Here is a 14818-nt window from a genome sequence, read left to right on the forward strand (position 1 = left end):
CACTCAATCATGTTCTTTCTCAGCCAGAAGTGGAGTGTGTTTGGTTTAGGATAGGTATTTGCAGTGGTGAGGGAAACTCTTTGACCTCTGTTTGACTACAAAACTATTTGAACTGCTCTGGGTGGACTAAGAGCGGAACACCGTTTGTTTAAGTGATCAGAGTGGAGGTATCTGACACCTTGAAGCACAGTCCAGGTGCTTTCTGTGAATGTTATCACGGAGCCTCTGACTGAACCCCCTGCTCACACTGACAGCTTGTCTAGATCAAGTATTTTGTTGCCACACTGATGTCAAATCAAATTTGCCAAGTTCAATGCAATAAATCATCCATATTGAGAAATAGCCTACCTTTCACGTCTGAACCATAGGCGTTGTAGTGTTTTCATTATTACAGAAAAGCAGCATGAGTTGAAATACTTGATAGAATACTGAAATATAAGTGATATGTACCACTTGTCTGACAGAAATTGTCCAAAATTGTTATGGAGCAAAGCTTCAGGCTGTAGACAGAGTGGCACATATGGAAGATAATTGATAGTCATGTATACTACAGCCTTTCATGTTTCCTAAGCTTTCCCCCACTAAAACATGTATTTAATTGCCATGCCATCATGTAAGCTCCACCTGTCTTGTAGAAAGTTGAAGTGCCATTTCAAATACGTTCTTGGGGCTGTTAGTACCTGCATATGTCTTAATCCACTCGATTCCTGTTGTTTTTTCTGCTTAAGCGGCAGAGAAGAATGCCCAGACTCTGTCAGGACACACCTGCAACCCAGGCTGCTCTCCTAGCACCTCTCCTGCCATTCCTGACCCCCAACGATGCTGCATCCCTCCCTCCCTCAATCTGAGAAAGAAGTTGGCTAGATGCTTTGAGAAGTAGGTGTATGTATAGTCATACAGTAACAAACTCTCTACAAACTGAAGGGTATCTGTGTTGGACCCATGGGCCAAGGTACAGCAAGCGGTACAATCCAGGGCTGTGAGAAAGCCACAGAGTCATTTCTAATTCCCCCTCGACACAATGTTTTCACTGCAGCTGGCAAGAGAAAAGACAGGTCTAGAATTGCTCATCCAAACATGTTTTCTCTCTAGCCTGACTAAATCAATATCGAGCTGTGACTTTTACAGGGCTTCAGTAATTGCCCCTGACTGTGGGTCTGACTCGAGATTTTGTGGCTTAGGTTTAATGCACCTGTAGAGTTTTTGCATGTAAACTTCTGGAAGCGAAGCGCTGCATACCTGTCAATTGTTAGCTAATCCAATGCTGTCTGTCTCTCAAAAGCGGTGAATCATTTCCTAAAGCATGACCGTGGAGAGAGATGGAGACCACCAGGGCTGTGTGCCAAAATATGTTTTCTTTGCTCTTGTCATTATTATTTCTCCTCTCACTTTCAACTCTGATGAAAACATTTTGCTTTCTCTTATCTATTCCAAATTCAGATATTCCATATTGCAGTGTATTTTGTTGTTGTGTTTAATTCTGAGATCTCCCGATGCCAAATGTTGAGAAAGCTTGAGAGGAGGCCCTCATGTCCCCACTGTCTCTGAGGACATTCAACCAAGCTGTGGTGCGAGTGCAATATCACATAGATCTAATCACACTCCTCACCCATATTTGAGTTCCTGCTCGGTCTCTTTTGTTCATAGGAGACTACCCTCTACTAAACACTGGAATCAAAGGCAAGCAGGAGGGGAAACAGGCTTTGAACATAACAAAACATGTGGCAGTCCCCCAAAAGCAGCCCTTTTAAGATCACTGTATGGAAGGTAAATATTTTTGTCTGGCATATGTAGTGGCTGCAGGAAGCATGACATCCATTTCTTTCTAGTCTTTTTTAAAATTGGAAAACATTCATTTTTCCATCTTTACTAGTAGTTTTAGTCTACTCTTTGTTAGAGGTGAGTTACGCCTAACTCTTTCAGGGCATTTCTTTATTGATTTGTGTTGTTTTGAATTTCATTAATGTGTATCTTTAGATTCAGAATAAACATTTGCAAATACACATAAACATGCTTAGTTTTTAGCTAACTCTGGGCAAAGGAATAGTAACATAACAATATGAATCATCTCCACAGTCTGTTCTCTCCTGAACCAGCAGGTGGCACTGTATACTCACCAATGAACAGATAAAGGTAGCGATGGAAAACCTGTAGCATGTTACTCCACTACAGAATGTGGGGTTCAATACTTTACATTAAATCAGTGTGGCGGTGTATTTATAATATAACTATTATATCTATTTAATCTAGTGGTTTTTAGGAAGAAGATTTTTCCAAATGCTACACAGAGATGGTTGACCAAAAAAAGTTCAAACACTTATTTACGGATTGGATGTGAATTCTGATTTGTAAATGCATGTTATTTTATATTTGGTAAGCTTTTTAATTACACTTGTACCTGTGTACGGATTCAAAATGGCAGATTTGGGCACTGATAAACGCCTACATTGGAATGCAGTAACATGCTATGAATGACATCAGAACTCATTCTCTGCACTTCACAGCGATGTATGGGCTTTTGGAGTGAGAGACGTTCTGAACTTGAGCACCGCATGTGACAAGACGTTGCCCCCAGCCTTCCTGCTAATTGGGTAACTTTAGCACATTTTTGGTTGTCTGAGTGAGGGAAATGCTGCAAATTTAAGGACTTGATATATCTTGACAGATGAGATGTTGAGGATTATAATAAACACAGCTTTGATGTCATACAAGCAAATCAGACACCTGAGTCCAAATGTGCACTTCACATTTCCATATCAAAAAAAAAAACTCCTGTCATCTACAGTGTCAACGTTTATGACCAATATGTTTGATGACATGGGTCATACCCTGGGTTGTTCTGAACAGAATGAGCCTATGATTGTATATTGTGAAGAAATGTTGCCATGGAAGACGCACCTGAATGCACACATGACTTTTCTATGCGGACCAAAATGATGTTTCTCTGAATTGCCCTGTGAAAGCCTACCACTAAGATCTTATTTTATAACTTAGCTAGTCATGTTGGCAATTGAGCAAGCTTTCAAATTATGCCCACCTGACCCAGATTGTGATTTATAATGGCCGTATTCGGATTGTGTAAACAACAACAACAACAGTAATTGTGTAATGACGGTGAAACAGGGTTGTGTTCCAAACAAAACAACTAACAAGTGTTCTTGCTCTAGTTCAAGAAAGCACCTTATAGTTGAAGACTTCTTCATGTCATCAAAGTGCAATAAAATGACTTAGGAACTGTGCGTACTTTGGAGCAGTGTTGTTGCCACTTGGAGAAACCAGTTAGTCCTCTCCTTCAAACCCTTGCCATTGCTTTGTCTTATGTTGCATCCACCACACATTTTTCCATGGATATTCGGATCATGTTACTGGTAAGCATCAACAAGTGCAGCAAAAATAAAACCGGAACATCAAATCAACAGTGTAATGTTTGGATTCAGTCTTGTGTCAGGTGAACTGTTGTGTCCTCAACTTTAGTCTAATCGTTTTCCTAAAATCTCCAAATTTTCCCCTTTTTTCAATTGCTACCATGCATATGCTTTTCATATGTCTTCTGTAAGAAACGTATAAATGTTGCCCTATCCATACAGGCCAATCCCCATGAGTTTAAAGGGTTATATTTGTTCTGCAGATAAATCTAACAATCTTGTGAATCATGGTACCCTGCAGACCAGATCAGTCTTCCACCATCCCCAGCTTTACACTGTTATACACTCTGTATGGCAACACTGTGGCTTGGTGTACTGTTGAAACCACCGAATATGATCGTTTTTCAGTCATGTATTATGTTCTATACTCAAAATACCCCACATTGAAGATATTCAGGACATCAAGAACAACTTAATCAACTTGGTTGTAGGAATTTGGTATATTGTCATGTAATGCTCCATCTATTGCATTGCCCCCAGAAATTGAAATAAAAAAACATAATTGTGCAGTATTTTACAAATGGCATTTTATTCCAGGTGAAACAAAGGCAAATAGTTGTGTTCCTTATTTTGAAAGTCCAATCTTCTCAGTCCCAAACTGAAACCAGAAGGGAAAATCAGAACAACATAATCCTCATCTGTAGAAGCATTATTTGCTCATAACAATAATTAAATAAAGTATGGTGTAAAAATACATCTAAAATCTAACTCTTTCTTATCCATGCAAAACAGTGAAAATTACTTAAACATCAAACCTCACAGGGGAGCACTTATTTGCAGCTAAATATACTTCAGTGAGTTGAGGTTCATTTTTTTTTATTTTGAGGGAAATAATGAATGAACGGTCGAATGTCACATAGCAGCTCACTTTCCCGGCTCAGCTAGGCTGACATGACATACATGGAGAACTAGGCATCATTACATGAGAGATTGTTTGCTTTGCTGAATGGATTTTTCATCTTCTCTTGTGTCGCGCTCCAGTGCTCTTCTGCACATTTTGTGCCTGCTGTTTTAATATCCCTGACCCTATATCTGTGTGTCTCTGTGTGTGTGTATAGTCTTATGTACTACTGTATATGTCATCAAGGCACAGACAAACATTTTCATTTGTTCCCACACTTATGCACACAGAAACACATACACACAGCTTTACAAAGTGACATCTTTTTCCACGGTGCTCTGGTTTGTAAGTACTGTAGGGGGTGGGTAAAAGATCACAAGTTACATACAGGTGTACAGTAACAATTGGCCGTGTGGATTGATGTTGCCTACAGAGGGCTTGTGGTTAGGAACATGCGTGACTATTGCACCGAGCCCAGGAAAGGATGGATGGCACAGCAGCTGTGTGTATGGAAATTATTTTCTTGTTTGTTTGCTTTTTGGCTGCTAGAGAACTACCACGCTCTTAAGGACCCTAATCCCACTGGAGCGCAAGCGGAAATTCTGATAGTTTCAACAGAACCTTCAACAAAGTCTCCCGCTAAAAGTCAATTAATTCCAGGGATGATAGAGTGCATGTTGTTTTCACTCAGCTTAGACCTGAAGGAAGGACACCTGACATCAAAATAATCTTGAACTTGTTACCCTCAGGTAAATATTGGTTTATGGGTGCTCAAAAGCTTTCTCCCGTTTCATCCATTGTGTCAACAGCTGGCACAAAACAAATCTAGGTTTGCATTGGTTCTCTTTTGGAAAAAAACATAATTTGGTTTGAGCTTGTCATCTTTAGGGTGTAACAGTTCAGAAATCCAATGAGTTCCCAGACTGTTTGTAGAGGCTGTGTAGAGCTTCCTCTTGGCTCAGCTTAGCTCAACTCAGCCGGTCTCCCCAGTGTTCGTGTGGCTGTTGTGTTGTGTAGCAGCTGATGGCCTCCACACATACAGGGTATAACAAGATGAATGAGCGCCCAGCTGGAGAGGAGAGTGAGCTGCATCAACAGCGAGGCTCTGAAACAAAAGCCAGCACACACGTGAGATCTGAAATGTCAGGAAAGCGAAGTGGACGCAAGCAACTTAGTCCAAGCAAGGTGGATTAAGGTTCTGCTCAATTTGGAGGGCTAAGTGTTTAACTTTTTGTCTGACAAGATTGATAAATCATCTTTATATGATGATACTGTAAGTATAGTCAATTACAACAGTATTGGGTCATTTGGGCCATTGCAGTCTGGTGTGATGTGGTTAGTTCACTCAAAATAAAGTTGAGATTTTCTCCAGTCACGTGCAAGCTTCACCCATGACTAGGTACTTGTGTTTTTGCGCAATTAAATGAGGCACTGTAATTTGATCAGTATTTCCAACATTATCCGGCTAGTGCTGTAGGTACAAAATCCTAGTAATTTGCACAAGGTGTCTCCAATCTATCAATCTATGTCTGGTTGTGCATGCGTATTTGAGTTAGGGGTGGTGTAGCTCTGCAAATCTTGATTCTACAAAGTCTATTATTTGGCGAAGAAGATTATTTGTAGATCAGTGATTCTGCTCCTCACTTTGCTCAAGCTGATCCTCTCCAACTGACTCAATCTCTGGTCATCGGAAGTTGTAAAAGTGGAGCAATTACGGGAAGTTAAAGGGGAGAGTCAATGAAACAAACCTGGAAGTATAGAGTACCACATTATGAGTCATAATACCCATAAAACCTAGCGATCAAACAAGGAAATTGTTCCAATCGCTTTTCTAACTTTTTCCCCATATGGGATTTTAGAAACACTTAAGGGTTGTGTTTTGTGTAGGCTTACCCTGGCATGAAGTTTTTGTTAACTGTGTAAATCTCTCTCGGACAATGTAATATTAATATATTCATTCATCTGTATTTACCCCCCCAAAAATGAAATGCTAATTTGCTGCTAATGTGGCTATCATAAAGAACTACAAATGCCATGATGATCTGGACGATACTGCCGAATAGAGGCAAAGGTAAGAATCTCTGGATTAACTATATAATGTTAGCTACATTTAGTCATTAATAAATTTCCTATATTTCTTTAAATGGACCATTCAGGGAACTTTCTTGTGCAAGTTTTAGATTGATACAATACTTATTAGCAAAGTTGTCAGCTACAGATGACGTACAAGAGCCTGCAGGGATTTGTAGTCTTGCATGAGTCTACTTTGATGCTAATTAGCATTTTCAAATCTGAGAGTAAATAGAGCCGAATATATTGATAAAAGTCACCTTGTCCGAGAGAGATTTACATGGTTATCAAAACGTCCCTCCAGGGTAAACCTACACGAAACACAGCACGTATTTTAAGTGTTTCTAAAATTCCCTATGGGAAGAATTTATGGTAGAAAAATAATTGGAACCATTTCCCTGTTTGACCGCTAGGTATTATGAGTATTATGACACCTCCACTGTGGTGCTCTATGAAGAAAATAATAGGAAATCCAAGATCTAGAAAAGTGCATGAATGTCTATTAGTATAGTGATACTAATAGAAAGAACGATACAAACAAAACAACTATCTGTGCATTTGTATCATTACTTTTTTATCTTACTGAAGCGTTCTCTAAGTTTGGCTCTAGTAAGGCTTGGCTTATATGTAGTATTCATCTTCTTCAACGAGCTGTCAGCCGTCCTCTTTGGCCACTAAATTGTTTGCCCAAATATCTGCGTCTGCAGCGGATGCTCCTGGACACCACCCAAGGCTGGTCTCTTTCTGTTTCAGGCTGTGCCCATGGAGTGTGACCCCGCGGAGGCCTGTACATTAATCATGATGTGGAGAGAGGGCCCCAGACAAGCCTGGGACATTCCTGGGACAGCTTGCCGCTGGGCAGGTGAAGCAGCCAGTCACGCCGACACTGCTGGGAGGGCAAGGTCGGGGCCAAGAAGGGTTGCTAAGGGGCTGTTCCCCACTGTGAGTTCGCCAACTGAACTCCTGACAAGTAAATAGGATGAGTAATTAGATATTATAATTTAAAGATTAATGGTGTCAAAGGAATTGTCCCCTCAACGCCTGTGCGTGTAGGCTAGCTCCTCTGAAGTTGCCCAGCTGTAGTAGCGCATTCAGTCAGTCCCAGTTTGCATTGTAAATATGACTGTGTTGATAAATCCACAGACCAACCGTCCACTCCTCCATGAGTGCTTGGATGGTTTCCAACATGTAAAACCTAGCAACAGGATTTGTCTCAGGCCTCTGAGAAAGACCAAGTGGTGTGCTGGCACACAAACCAACGACATATGGATCTTTGTTTTGCTTAGTGCATTTTGTCAGCTGGTTAGCAGAGTGGATTGCTATTCTTACTGGTTGTGCATTACAGCTATGTTTTCATGGTTTTGTATTTTTGTATGACATTTTTTGTAGATAAAAAAGTAGTCTAATGAACAGTGTTTCCTCTAAGATTTTCTTTCAGCAGTGGTGGCAAAGTTAGATGGGGGGGGGCATGCACCACAGTGGTATTTGTTTTGTAAAACGACTGTGAGAAGGTCACTTCTGGTGACTTTTTAAAACGACATTCTACTCCAAAATGAATGAAAGTTAAATTGACACCATCTGAAATATAATGTTCCCTTTAAAAGCATTATAAGCTGTAGCCCAAATGATGCAGCATAGCGGCTTTAAATAAATAGGCTGAAGCATGGGGTTGTCCATCTTCATTTACCTCATTGAAAACCACAAGATTCAATGAATCAAATGCTACAAATATACAGCACGTTGTAACTTGTCACTCCAGGGTTTTTTCTGGAACGAAATGGTGGGGGTGGCAGGGAAGTGACAGTGGACATGGCCAATGGCACGGTCTCTGATTGAAAGATAGGCCCTCCTCTTGGCTGCAGAGATGAGCTGTTATACATTGTATTTCCTGCAATTCTACACTTTTTTTACATGGGGCGGAGAGAAAATTGTACAGTTTTGTAAAGCTAGTTTTATGCAATTCTACACATTTTGTCATGGGGCTGAGAGAAAAAATGTCAGTTTTAAAGCAAATTTCCTGCAATTTGACACATTTCGCCATGGCTTATGCCATGTTCTTATGCTATGTTCTTATGCTATCTGAGTGACTCAAACATTATAACAAAATCAATGGGATACCATAACATTTTTAGAATTTTAGATTCTCCCTGACAGTCCAGTTATTATTTTGGTGACTGTTAGTTCTCAGAGGATCTAATAAAAAAAATATATAGGTCCATTATCTTTTCTACATACTTTATATCTGGGTTTAGTCCTTTACACTGGAAACATTTTACCATCCCCCCCATCCCCCCCAAAATTATAACAAATTGAAAAAAGGAAACTGTTTTTGAATTCATATTTTTGGAAGTGGCAGCAACAAGTGGTGGCCCGCCACTGCTAAATTAATATGGGGGAAACACTGAATGAACTATGATCAAGTCTTGTTGTGTACACAATAAGCATGGTATTGGTGCCAACAAATTCTTGCTCACAGTTTCAGAACATGCGCTTCAGTGCATCTGGAATCTAATATGTATGTTGCTGATCCATACAGGACACTGACTGAATAGGAGAAAGAGTTGACTGTGATTGGATGAATGCAACATTAAGCAAAGGCCTTAAAGTGCTACATTCCTTCTTAATTGATGATGACAGTTGCAATTACAAGCAACAGTCAGTCTAAGTGAAGCTGACACTCAGTTTTGTGGACACCTATTCCAGAACTCTGGTGGGCTGACCTACATAACCTCCTTGGATGGCTGCCATGTTTGATGGCGACCAGTACTTCATAACATTGTGCCTAAGCTATTTTGAGCTTTTTGTGTCTTAGCAAGTCATGGTAGAAATGAAGAATAAACATGCTCATTGTTTTGAAACACTCTCTTCCCCCTTCCCAACTCCTGTCTGGTGACATTGTTATTGAGAATGGACCTCTCTTCAGCTCTTACACAAGTCTTGGATTGCTGCTGCCCGGAAAGGCATTAGCGTAGGACACCATTGCAGTGTGTAATTGTCGTAAAAGACGGCACACTTTTCAATGTTATGTTGGTAACTTCAATTCTTAGCTACACTGCCTAATTTAGAAACCCATGACCATAATAACAGTATCAGAGCTGACGACACTGTTTCGACTATGCAAATGTGGGAGGAAAAGTGGCGAAATCCACACCCAGCAAAATCAATGCAAACATTATTCTTACATTTTCAATCTGTCTCAGCATTGTTGTATTGTGTAGACATATGAAGCATTGTCCAATATTATTTCCAGGTGTAAACAAAACATCTGAAGCCTGAAATGACCACTTGATTGGACTACATATCGCTACACTTGAAACTCATCTCGTGGTCTACTCTATTCTTAGTTAATCGAACGGTAATATAGCTTAGTCTAATTGTAAGTTGACATAGAAGCACGCAAACAGTCCCCCTGCATGATTAGAACATTTTACATAGTTAGAACTCTAAAATGAACATTGATCAATTGCTCTCTTCATTTCTGACTACCTTGAAATAGAACCACTCGTATGTTAAAATGTCTCATGCAATAATACGGTGACAAATATTGAAATTATGATCATTTTAGTCATTTTGCATAGTTGAAAGTAGCCAATGCTTGAATTACCAAAATCAGTTCATGTAATGTGTTGAAATATGGGAGTAATGTGCCATGGAGCAGATTAGAATTCTCCTCATTTTACACAGACCACTAGTTTCTCCGAGATTAGGTACAGTAGGCTATTTCATTCACATAGTTTGGTTTAGTGTATTTCTATTTTTGTATTATTTGGGTGAATTCACCTGCAATGAGCAAGATGGTCACCTTGAACAAAAGCAAGCATGTCAAAATGCTAAATTGTATTAATCTTTACAATCAAGCATGAATGGCATTCTGTTCTTTGAGGATATACTGTATTTGTCCCTTCGTAAATGGTTGGTTGCTTTTGGTCATTGTTGTACTGGCATCAAGTTTATAAACTACTTAAGGCTTACACTCGGTCACATTTACCTTTTTAATTTGCTATTGATTGCGATTCAACAAAAGTTTCCTTTAGATTGCTGACCACTTGATGAAATTACCGTTATTTGCACAATAAGGAGCCGAGTAAAGGCCTGTGTTTTGAAGTTTATGTCAATAAGGTTAGAGTGAGGTCATCCTCTTTGATGCCTGTCTGGGGTAGGATGCTGTACTCCCCAGCTCATAAAGAGAGAACACTATGAACAGAAGCAAGAGGCCAGGAGAATGACCCCCCTTCTCACAGCAATCACTAAAGCAATACTCTCAGCTACAGTCAGTCACCACAAGACAGTTTATGCCATATTTAAAGTCTCTGCCACTTGCCACTCATGAATAAGTCCAAATGCACAGCTTTGAACAAGTTGTCAACATAACCAGAGTTGTGCCATTATTAGTGTTAATCATGTTGACAAGTTGACAGGCCATCACAGTTTTCTCTATTCACCATGTTGATTTCTAGAATCCTTAACCCCCTTCCTGTGCTCATCTGCAGCAGTGTGTATTGTCTGTGTTACTTTTTTGAAATGCCGCCTGGTTGAGCGCTTGTATTGAGAGATGAAAGAGGAAAGATTGAGCTGCCTCGCCCTCCGGTTGTTCTGAAACATGGAATAGTCAGCGTTTGCTCACCTGGTCATACAGTGGGTTCCCAGGCATTAGCAAACAAAGAGGGGCTCTGGGAGCAGAGCAGAGCAGATATGCGTAACAGCTGTCCATCGTAGACAGCGCTGTGCAACAGATCCAGCCAGGGACCTCGCCCTGTTTCCCTGTTCCGCTCCAGAGAGACTCCTGCCTGCCTCACTGCAGTCAGCTGCACAGGCGTGGCTCCTCTGTTCCTCTCGCACAGAGTGGATCTCACAGAGCCACCTAATAACTGCTGTAAAACTTCAACAATAGCCTGGTGTCTATTTGCTTAAATCACTGAACACAACAGGCACTTATTAGAGATGGGCTTCTATTTCCTTAATGCACACAGTTTTTGCTCATTTGCATAGTTAATTGTTTAATTCTAGCATTCACTTCCAGTATTTGAAAGTGAATGTTATAATGTTATAATTTACACACTGCATCACATTTATTTTGTTTTAGTATGTCTCTATTTCTGTTTTATTTATTTTTATTGACAGAATAATTATTTTCACAGCATTTTCGGCAGTTCTTACTTTTGCCACTAGAGGGTGATTGAATGATTTCTGGGGGTCTGTACTTACGAAGTTGTTGACTGTTTTTGTGCTTGCCAGTTAGCTAGCAGTTTTCAGCTCTTAGCACTCAATGGCTAGCAGATTCATACTGGCAATAAAAACAGATGATTGTCATAATTTGAGTCATTACTGAATTATTATATATAACAAATCTAACATTAAACCTCATAAACAATTCATGGTATTTCATGGTAACCTAGTAAACAATTCATTTAGATCCAGCATTTATTTTCTGAAATGTGTACCGTTGCCCGGCTATTAAAAGGGACAGGCGGCTGTTTGAAATCGGCGTTTAATTGAAATTATGACTGAATTTTGGGGTGGGATTTTGCCCATCTTATTAAAGTGTTTCCTCTTAAGGATTGTTCATAGTTAGTCAGGTGTACATATTTAAAGTGCTTACTTCATTCTGACACAAGCAAGACCTATAGTCTGAGCCAGAGAGCGAGCTAGTCAGATCCTCATCAGGTTACTCTGAGGATGTAGCTTTATACAGACTGAATTGTTGTGGTGTGTTAGTATCAAAAGTCGCAGGTCTGATCTGTACCCACTCACTTTAGTTCAGAGACCCTTATGACTTTGGCAGGTGTGTGTGTGTATATATTTGGTTATGTTGCCTCACATGCACTACAAACACAAGGGGACTGATATTAAGAATGGACTACACAGATTTGTACTGGGCTAGCTTAAATTGTATCTACTGGGTGTGTGTCTGCTTACTACTTTGATCTGAGTCAAACAACACTTGGTAAGACTTTGCGGGTTGGTTGGCTTTTGGACATTACCTCTGCTTCCGTTGTGCAAGAAATCCTGCAGCCTGATTGGTTTCCAATTGTGAACGCACCTCCAAGACATCATGAGTAGTAACTGACTTTTTATGAACAATTGGCCTCCTCACAAAGTGGGTGGGAGAGCCTCACAGTAGAGCTTCCTTTTTTACCAGGAATTGCTCAGTGATGTGTGTATACTACATACAAAAAAGCAATAGGCCTGGCTTTGGAGGCTAGAGTAGAGCTTGTAGAAGTCAGAGAGAGTTGCTTCCTCTCCTGATTCTCCTCGTACAGGGAATAGTGAAAAACAACCATGTGGAGAAAGTCATTTTTTTGGAGTATGACCAGCAGCAGTACCCTTGTCCTGATGCTGTATTTATATTTTTCAGATTGATCGATGTCCGCTAACTCAAATAATGTCACTTGCAAAAGCTTGGAATTGGTTGTGTGATTAAAGGGCCTTAATGGCAGTTTAAACATCCTAATGGAATAATCAACCAGGATCAAGAAAAAGCTTTAAAGAGTTTGCTTAATTATGTTTAAGACTTTTTAAAATCAATATTATTGTGATTTTATTGTCAAGGTGATTCACATTGGGTTGAATTATGGAAATGTTGTATTAATTAAACTGTAACCATGTTGTAAATGATACTGTTGAGCAACAAACTATTTGCATATCAAGCATCAGCCTTTACATGCAGTACCTCCCTGTTGACTGTACTGTGTGCTTACGTGAATAGTCTGTGTTAATGGCCTGAATAAAGCAGGGACTCCACACAGCCTAAGGGCTTTATAGAAGTCTGTGATTGCCTTTAGGCTCCCTTGGTTACGTTTTTAATGCTGGTCAATAAAGTGTTCTCCAGGGAGAGGTGTGAAGTAGTAATTGCGTCTCTTCATTGGGTGTGAAGAGAAACATGGGCCCTAACAAGGTTATTCACATGGTCATCCACAAATGACCCCTCAGAGGCCCATCTTTAAGCCTCAGCACCACTCATAAAGGCCAATCACGTGAGGAATTTCCTGTTCACGGTAGCCCTTAACAGCTGGGAAGAAAAGCAGGGGACTTGTGAAAGGGGAGCTCCCAGTGGGGAGGGGGTTTATTATTTTTAAGCTGATCTAAACACCTGTGCCACCCCCACTCCTCTGTTACCTCCCTCTTTACTCCCCATTCTCACCCCCCCCCCCCAGTAGACACCTTTTACTGACGTGAATACACAGCAATTTGTCGACAAACTTTTTAATGAGTTGGCCCAGATCAGTGAGTAAGCTTATTAGTGTCTGGTTTGATATTGGTGACATCATGTGAATGGTGTGTAATACTGTTCCTCCCTCCCTCTCAGTATAAACCTCCCTCCCTCCTCTAATCCCCGATTGGAATGGCAGGATGGTTGGGCTACATCAGACCTTGTTTGCAATGCCACACATATAGTAGAGAGAAACACGGTGTAGTTTCAGTTTCATCACGGATGAGCGTCAATAAAAATGAACGCCATTTTTTTGTACACTTTTAAGTAGTTGACAATTGCAATTAAATTGTACATCTAGTGCATTATCTGTTTATGGTATTGTAACGGACTTAACGGTGGCTATTAATAGACAATCAGCAGCAAACCTGTGATTATGAGATTCGAGACGTTTCGTCATATGCAAAAGTAGAAATCTACTTTCAACCTAATCCACTTCATTCCACTGTGTTCCTGATCCAGCAGGTTGCAGCAGTGATGTGTCTGTCAGTCTGTCTGCACAGACGGATGTTCCTGCATGGCCAGACTCTGGCTGCCTCTTTCTCTTTTCTTCCTTTGCTGAAGCCACTGCCTCATTGCTATGCACTGCACGCACAGCCACGCGTATGTTGATCCACAGGACTTGGGAAAGAGAAGGCAGGGGGAGTGGGTGGGACCTTACCATTCATTCCATCTTCTCATTTACATTGTAACCGTCAAAGCAAAGCCTGGCTGTTTTTTCGCCAACGCTGGTCACTCTAGATATGAATTAAAGGGGTCCCGGGGGAGGGGAGTTGCACTATCTTAGGTTGAGAGACACTTTACAGTTGGACTTAAACTGTTGTGAATGATCATGAAAAAGCTACGATTTTGAAGACAGTTTTACTACCAAGCAGCCCAGTATAACCAGAGCAATTTTGGAACCTCCACTCCAACCCCCCTTACAGCCAGCCCCCTTACCTCCAACCCCCCCCTTACAGTCAGCCCCCCATACCTACAACCCCCTTTACAACCAGCCTCGCTTACAACTAGCCCCCTTACCTTACAACCCCACCTTACAACCAGCCTCCCTTACCCCCCCCTTATCTCCAACCCCCTTACCTCCAACCACCATACCAGCCTCATTCATGCCTTATTTCTCAGTCCTCCTTTCTTTCTTTCTTTTCTTCCATTTGAGGAGGACTGTGTCTATAAAAAAATGAATGTTCTTGTTTCAGATGGCAGTGAAGGTGAAAATGGTCTGTTAACAAGCAGGTGCATGGGCCCTAAGCAGCTGTTTTTGGTACTCAAGAC

The 14818-nt window shown here is 40.7% G+C and overlaps 1 long non-coding RNA gene across 2 annotated transcripts; it reads left to right on the forward strand.

The window, feature by feature from the left end:
* Positions 1–738: 738 nt before the first annotated feature.
* On the forward strand, positions 739–7725 carry LOC123997951. Of its 2 annotated transcripts, none has more exons than XR_006832202.1 (3): positions 739–876; positions 1648–1767; positions 7090–7725. It is a non-coding gene; the product is annotated as an uncharacterized LOC123997951 (long non-coding RNA). The 2 variants fall into 2 exon arrangements; XR_006832203.1 differs by lacking the exon at positions 7090–7725 and adding an exon at positions 2505–2592.
* The last annotated feature ends 7093 nt before the right edge of the window (positions 7726–14818 follow it).

Source organism: Oncorhynchus gorbuscha, linkage group LG15, assembly GCF_021184085.1.
Source record: "Oncorhynchus gorbuscha isolate QuinsamMale2020 ecotype Even-year linkage group LG15, OgorEven_v1.0, whole genome shotgun sequence".
Classification (NCBI taxonomy): domain Eukaryota; kingdom Metazoa; phylum Chordata; class Actinopteri; order Salmoniformes; family Salmonidae; genus Oncorhynchus; species Oncorhynchus gorbuscha.